The sequence below is a fragment of the Leptonychotes weddellii genome, chromosome 3, assembly GCF_054177405.1.
Source record: "Leptonychotes weddellii isolate Sample4059 chromosome 3, ASM5417740v2, whole genome shotgun sequence".
NCBI classification, from domain to species: Eukaryota; Metazoa; Chordata; class Mammalia; order Carnivora; family Phocidae; genus Leptonychotes; species Leptonychotes weddellii.
The window spans coordinates 43,881,041-43,888,965 of record NC_138371.1 but is presented as its reverse complement, the minus strand read 5'-3'; the positions used below and the strand labels follow the sequence as shown (position 1 = coordinate 43,888,965).

Genomic DNA, 7,925 nt, shown 5'->3' with positions numbered 1-7,925 from the left:
TTAACCTGGTGATGGGTATTAAAGAGGGCACATTCTGCATGGAGCACTGGGTGTTATACGCAAACAATGAATCATGGAACACTACATCAAAAACTAATGATGTAATGTATGGTGACTAACATAACATAATTTAAAAAAAAATCAAACACACTCTTAACCATATGATCCAGCAGTTGTGTTGCTCTATATTTACCCAAATGAACTGAAAATTTATATCTTCACAAAAGTCTGCACACAAATATTTATAGCAGCTTTATTCACAATTGTCACCTGATAAAATTGATGAGAGCAAGGGGGAAAGAAACCTGTGGTATAGCAGGTAAACGTAGAAGCTTCTTTTGTATCCCAAGTGTGGCTTCTTGACTGGACCAAGCTGCGATGCAGTATTGATTTGACAGAGCGTGCACTTCAGTGATGTCTGTCTCGAATGGCTCCACATGATTTCTGTACTGAAAAATAAAGCCAGACTCTGGAAACCAAAAAAAAAAAAAAAAAAAACAACCAAGATGAACTCCAACAGGTGAATGAATAAACAAACTGTAGTATATTCAGAAAACGGAATACTATTCAGCATTAAAAAGAAATGAGTTACTGAGCCATGAAAAGACATGGGAAAATCTTAAATGGATATTGCTAAGTGAAACAAGCCAATCTGAAAAGCCTACATACATTTCCAACCATATGACATCTGGAAAAGGCAAAATTATGAATACAATAAAAAAATATCGTGGTTTTCAGGGGTTTAGAGGTAGGGAAGAAAGGGACAGAAAAAGGAGGGAGGAAAGGAAGGAGAGATAAAAAGGTGGATTAGGGGGATTTTTAGGGCACCAAATCTATTCCTTATGAGACTATAATGGTGGATACATGTTATACATATGTTAAAAATGATAGAAAGCATAACACAGAGTGAACCTTAATGTAAATTATGTAATTTACTTAATAATAAGGTATCAGTATTGGCTCATCTATGTTAACAAATGTACCATAGTATGCAAGATGTTAATAATAGGGGCAATGGAGTGAGAATGTATTTGGGCTTTCTCTACTTTCTGCTCAATTTTTCTGCTCTATATACCTAAATTTGTTCTAAAAAATAAATAAATAAAACCTTTAACCTAAAAATCAGGGAATTGAACAAAGAAGATAAACCAAAGGCCAATAAGCATATGAAAAATATTCATCATCATTAGTCATTAGGAATACTTCAAAACCACAATGAGATACCACTTCATACCCACTAGGATAGCTACTATGAAAAAACAAAAACAAAAGATAAGTATTGGAAGGAGGTGGAGAAATTGAAAGCCTCATACAGCACTGGTGGGAATATGAAATGGTATAGCTTCTGTGGAAAACACTTCAACAATTCTTCACAAAGTTAAACATTGAATATACCATGTGACCCAGCAATAGTGCTTCTAGGTATATATCAAAAATCAATTTGCATCTTTTTTCTTTCACAGTCTTATATTCTTATAGGATTCTTACATTATGCCATATAAAGTAGTTCAATAGTATTTGTGGGTAGACTGTGAAAGAATGTAAATTGTATTCTTCAGAGCAGTGACTAAAAATAAATCAAAGAGATACAGATATGAATCCATAGAGGAGATAGCATGGAACACTAAAATATTTTTTTTCAACAGACAGGGCTAATAGAAAATCAGAGCAAACTGTGAGTCCCAGACACAATATGTCCTAAGACAGTTTCTTCCTTGAGTCTTAATGTCACTTCTTTCAAGATATGTTCAGTTGTCTCAGTTTCCAAAACCGTTGATAATTTTTTGGGTCTATATTAGCTAAAATCTCCACCGCACCTCACTTCTCAAAAAGTCAGGATTCAGCTCCTTTAGATGTTAAGGGAATTTCCTTCTCGATTCAAATAGGCCTTTAGTTAACTCTGAAGTATCTGACTGTTATATACAGTTCATCTAAATCCTATGTATGCTCATCCAATGCTCAGATATTCTTTATTTTTTTTTTTAGGTTTGCATTTCCATCTACTAAGTATTTTGCTATAATTCTCTAGGATGTTAACAGGTAAATTTGAAGGTTATTTCTGAGGTACTATGTTAAAACTAATTTCCATTTAAAATTAACTCATGTTTTTGTTTCTGTTTTTGTGTTGATTCTTTGAATCCTATCACTGTTTTCCTGAGTCTCTGGAATCCAGGCTTTATATTCCTCTTCATTGTTTGAGAATTTATTCCTGGATATTTGGTCATCCTTTCTCTATCAATTTAACAATTGGATTTAGTTAAAAAAGAGACCTGCCTACAGAAGCTTTAACAAATAAGACTATTTTTCTCATGCAATTAGAAGTCTGGAATAGGAGCTCATTTAGCTGTCAAAAAAAAAAAAAAAGCTTCCTTCAATCTTTCAGCATTTGAACACCTGTGACTTTTTTCCCTCATGGTCCAAGAAGGCTATTCTGACTTCAGTCTATCTATGTTTCAGGCATAAAGAAAAGAACAGGATGAAGCCAAAAGTTTTCCCAGAAACTCAGGTCTACTGATTTTACATCTTTTCATCCAGAACTGTAATACATGGCCACACCAGCTGCAAGACAGTCTTGAGGAGGTGAGTATATTTAAATGGACACATGCTTCTCTGGACAAAAAGTATGGGTAGTAAAGAAGGGGGACACTGGAAATCCAGGATATAATTAGTATAGTCAAAATGTTTATTTCAGGGACGCCTGGGTGGCTCAGTCGGTTAAGCGGCTGCCTTCGGCCCAGGTCATGATGCCAGGGTCCTGGGATCGAGTCCCACATCAGGCTCCTTGCTCAGCAGGGAGCCTGCTTCTCCCTCTCTCTCCCTCTGCTTGTGCTCTGTCAAATAAACAAAATCTTTAAAAAAAAATGTTTATTTCAATAACTTCTTTCTGGGTTCCTCAGTACAATCAAAATAATAGAATCTCTTTTCATCTATATCAATAGCTTATGCTTTCCAAGGCAAACAAAGCAATCATTTCCACACAGACATTATTCTTTTGTCAAAATCTCTGAAGGTCCACAATGCTCCTGTCTTCCATCTGAGGACATGCATATACTCAATAGTCCTATTGCATTCTCTTTCTTCATGAAACTTCAAGTTGATATGAAATCAGAATCTAGATAATTCAATTTCTGATTCTTTTTCCTCCAGACAATCACATATTGTCCATTTCAGAACCCTCCCCCACAGATCTGAACTGTAAAATCCTTGATCTATATCAAGAATTTATTTAATCTGTCCATATGCTATATCATGAGAATTTTAAAAACACTATCTTGACTTCTACATAGATATTGCTAATATTCTAAAGTTCTGCTGAGAAAAAGTTGATATATCTTAACAAATTATACAAAATGTGTAATATTTGGTTATTATTTGATTTGTTATTTATCATTCTCCATCAGTCTGAACACCAACTTCTTTTTTCTTTTGGGAGCTGACACAGCAAACTGCATCAAAATAAAATAAACTTTTGAATCAAATATTCGCAGGTTTTCTTCTTACAATTTTCTTACCATTTGGTTATTTGTGGCTCTTTATTTTAAATAGGTTTCCCATAATTCATTTTATCTTTTTCTTCACACATTTCAAAGTGAATGTAAGTGTCGTTATACTTACCCTGAATACTGGAGTATGGACAGAGTTCAATATTTGCTCAAGTTTTTTGATATAATATTCACATGCAAAAAAATGCATGAATCTTAAGTGTACATTGGCTGAGTTTTAATGAATGAATATTCCTATGTAACCCAAATCCTTATCAAAGTAGAGAACGTTATCATCAGACATAAATTTCCTTTCCTTCCCTTTCCACTTAGTTCTTACCCACACTCCTTCAAATGTTAGCTTTGCCATGATTTTCCCCCATAAGTGTTTAGTTTTACTTGTTCTACAAACTCATGTAATTGGAATCATTCAATATACATTCTTTAGAGAAAGCTTATTTCACTCAACAAAACATTCTTGAGATTGACCTGCTGTTGTGTATATCATTAATTTGTTCCTTCTCATTGCTGAGTAGCATTCCATTATGTGAATATACCACATTTGTTTAGCAATTGTCCTATTGCAGGACACTTGGGCTGTTCCCATGGTTTTGGCTATTATGAAATAGAGCTGTTATTAACATTTATCTACACCTATATTTTAAAAATAAGTTTCATTTCTTTTGAATAAAAACCCAGGTGGGGACTGCTAGGTCAAAAAGTAGTTTATTTTTACTTAAAAAAAAGAAAAAAGAAAAGAAAAGAAAAGCTTCCACACTGTCTTCCAAAGATGTTTCACCATTTTACATTCAACCAACTATATATTGGTTGGTTATTCCAATCAAAAATCAAATAGGTCTGGTTATTTTACATTCTTGCTGACATTTGATGTTGGCAGTCATTTTAACTGTAGACATTTTGATGGGTGTGTAGTAGATCTCATTGGAGTTTTAAATTGCATTTCCTTAATAACGAATCATCTTGATTTGTGCTGCTTTGAATGTGCTTCGGGTATGCATGGTTTCAAAGTGAGCCAGAGATTTTATCAGAATTTATACATAGAATTTGGAGCTCCTCATCTCTGTATTTTCAGATCTAATATTTCCACTGGATTTTTTATTCCTTTTGCTATTTTCTGCTGATACTTCCTATATTTTCTTTCATTGTAAATATATTTTCCTTTACTTCAATGAACATAGTCAAAATAGTTGTTTAAAGTCTTGGTCTGACAGTTGCAGCATCTGAGTTAATTAGCACTTACCATTTGTTGATAGTTTTTTATTTGATACTAGATCACATTTTCCTGACTGAATAATTTGATTTTGTTCTAAGCATCATGAATAGTACATTGGGTGCATTCTAGATTCTGTCATTTTGCCTAGAATACAAACGTTTTTGCTTTAGCTTGTTTGACTTAAACTGCCAACTCAGGCCTGCATTGAATGGCAGCTTGGATTTCTGTTTAGTTTCTTAATCGTTGTTTGCAAGTTGCTTTCAATTTGACCTTCATATGCCTTGTTCAGGGATCATTTAGTGACATGGACTGTGTTTATGAAACAATCAGGAATTTTCTCCTGGCTTTCTTTTTTCTCGTGATTCCTTCCCTACTTTCCAGCAGCTCTGGTTTACTGGGGCTCCTTCATTTGGTTCTTTCAGCTTGAAAGATTTCACATTTTTCTATTAAACTTTTGGAATCTGGTGCTGCCACTTTTGGAACTACGGTGGGAATTATTCCATTTTGATTGATTCTCCTAAGTTTTGCCTCCCCCCACCAAAAAAAAAAAAAAAATTATATACTTTTTTTAAGCTACTGAGCACTAAGGTAGTGTTCTGTCTTCCCACAAAGTTATTAATAACTTACCTGTGTAAGGACTAGTGTCTTAGATGCTCATTCCTCCAAGCCAAACAACAAATTCTGGAAGAATATGTATAGGCTACTTTTACCATCAGACTAAAACCCTAACATTTAAAGTGTCACAAATATCAGCTAATTATCAAGGAGACTAGCCTATCTAAAAGTATTTTTGTGGACCTTTTTTCTTTCGTTTAACTATATTACTGAACCAGTATCAAATGAATTCAGGACCTTTCTCCTGTATCTGCAATAGTTAACCATTCTATCAGTCCAACCTATTTCAATAGTACCATTTATTTCTACAACTCTTTTTTTTTAAAAGATTTTACTTATTTATTTACTTTAGAGATAGAGAGAGAGTGCAGGCGTGAGCACATGAGCGGGGGCGGCGGGGGAAGCAGAGGGGGAGGACAGAGAGTGTCTAGCAGACTCCACACTGGGCCCCACATAGGGCTCAATCTCATGACACTGAGATCATGACCTGAGCAGAAAACAAGAGTCAGATGCCCAACTGACTGAGCCATTTTTACAAATCTTATGTTTAGACAAGTATGACATTAAAAAAAGGATATAGGATGCAGGTAAAGGAACTGGAAAAAATGAACATTAACATATGTCTACAATGTACTAAGTATTTTGTTAGAGACGTGAACCCTAAATACCCGGTACTGCCTAAGCTTAACTCAGCTACTGAATTTTTCTACATGGCTCTGATAGCAAAACCTCAGATTTTAACTATGCAGATAGGACTTAAGCAGTATAAGTAAAAGAATGAATTCTATTTACTATACAATTGTCAACTTTAAAAAGTTTTCATACTACTTTAGTATTTCTTAATCGATGTAAATTGGAACTTTAAGATATACTTCTGGAGACGGAATGGGAGTCAAAATGGGTTCATAAAATAAGTAAACATATAGAATAATGTCCACATACAAAATTAAAAATTTTTAAAAAATTATTTTCTTCATTTGTACATAATATGGCACCAAGAATAAATATGCCTTAAATTTTACCCAGGTTAATATTTGATGAACCTTTGTCTAACATGCTGACTAAAATCAATTTCAAGTGTCAATTTCTTTCTTTTCATTTTCATATCAAATGGGTTTTATATCTTGTGAATTAATAAAGACATGTCTAATTGAGATTTTATAAATAATGTAATTAAATATTATTTAACTTAAATAATATGAATCTTAGGCTCCCTGTGATTATTTCATAAGTATACAACTTTTGTTATATGTATTTTGCAATAAATTTAACTTAAAAATGAAATTATTCTTTTGAACTAATTTTAATACCAGACTGAAAAAAGTTCTTCTGTTTAGTGAAATTCAATCATTCTTTGTGCTTCAGTCTACTTTCATAAAGCATTTCCATATCCTTACTTCAGATATCATGAGACGTCATTCACTTGGAATTAATCATGTGCCATCTGTGACCTCACTTTCATTAATGGCATTATTTCTATTTTTCGCACAGTTATGTCCTGTTCCCCTAAATGAACTTAATCTCAGGGAGTTTACATTGTATTTCAAGCTGTTTCTATACAGAGACACACAAAAGACATACACATATATTCTGGTGCCTACATACAAAAATGAAATATACCTCGGTTTAAAAATATGAAATGGGGGCACCTGGGTGGCTCAGTCATTAAGCGTCTGCCTTTGGCTCAAGTTATAAACCCAGAGTCCTGGGATCGAGCCCTGTGTCAGGCTCCCTGCTCAGTGGGAAGCCTGCTTCTCCTTCTCCCACTCCACTTGCTTGTGTTCCTCTCTTGCTGTGTCTCTGTCACATAAATAAATAAAGTCTTAAAAAAAAAAGAAAATATGAAATGTCAATTCTTTTTTCGGTTTGATAGAAGATTTAATAAAAATCTTACATCTCTGAAGATATAAATAACAAGAGCATTCTACAATTCCTAAAGCTTAATTTAACTAGTTATATATATTGTCATCCTAAAAAAATTTTTCAATTCTTTATTTAAATTCAATTTAGTTAACATACACTGTATTATTAGTTTCAGGGGTAGAATTTAGTGATTCACTGCTCTTTACATCAAGTGTGTTTCTAATGCCGCTGACCCAATTACATCATCCCCACACCTCCCCTCCAGCAACTATCAGTTTGTTCCGAGAGTTAAGTATCTCTTATTCTTTGTCTTCCTTTCTATTTTTATTTTTCATTTTATTCCCCTATGTTCATGTTTTGTTGCTTAAATTCCACATATGAGTGAAATCATATGGTATTTGCCTTTCTCTGACTTATTTTGCTTAGCATAATACCCTTTAGCTCCATCCACGTCGCTGAAAATGGGAAGATTTCATTCTTTTTGATGGCTGAGTAATATTCCATTGTGTGTGTGTGTGTGTGTATGATTATATATGTGTGTGTATATATGTGTATATATATATGATTATATATATATATGATAATGTATAGAAATGCAAGAGAAGTGGATATATACCACTTCTCTTTATCCATTCACCTGTGGATGGACATCTGGGCTCTCTCCATATTTTACTTATTGTGGACATTTCTGCTATAAACATTGGGAGGTGCATGTGCCCCTTCAAATCACT

General features: G+C 33.8%; 1 long non-coding RNA gene across 3 annotated transcripts in view; it reads right to left on the bottom strand.

Moving 5' to 3' along the window:
• Positions 1 to 185: 185 nt before the first annotated feature.
• Positions 186 to 7,925, bottom strand: part of LOC145720504 (uncharacterized) — a 507,675-nt gene continuing 499,935 nt past the window's right edge. For all 3 annotated transcript variants that reach the window (XR_014143477.1, XR_014143478.1, XR_014143476.1), the window contains exon 5: positions 186 to 469. This is a non-coding gene — a long non-coding RNA (uncharacterized LOC145720504). The remainder of the gene's footprint in view (positions 470 to 7,925) is intronic.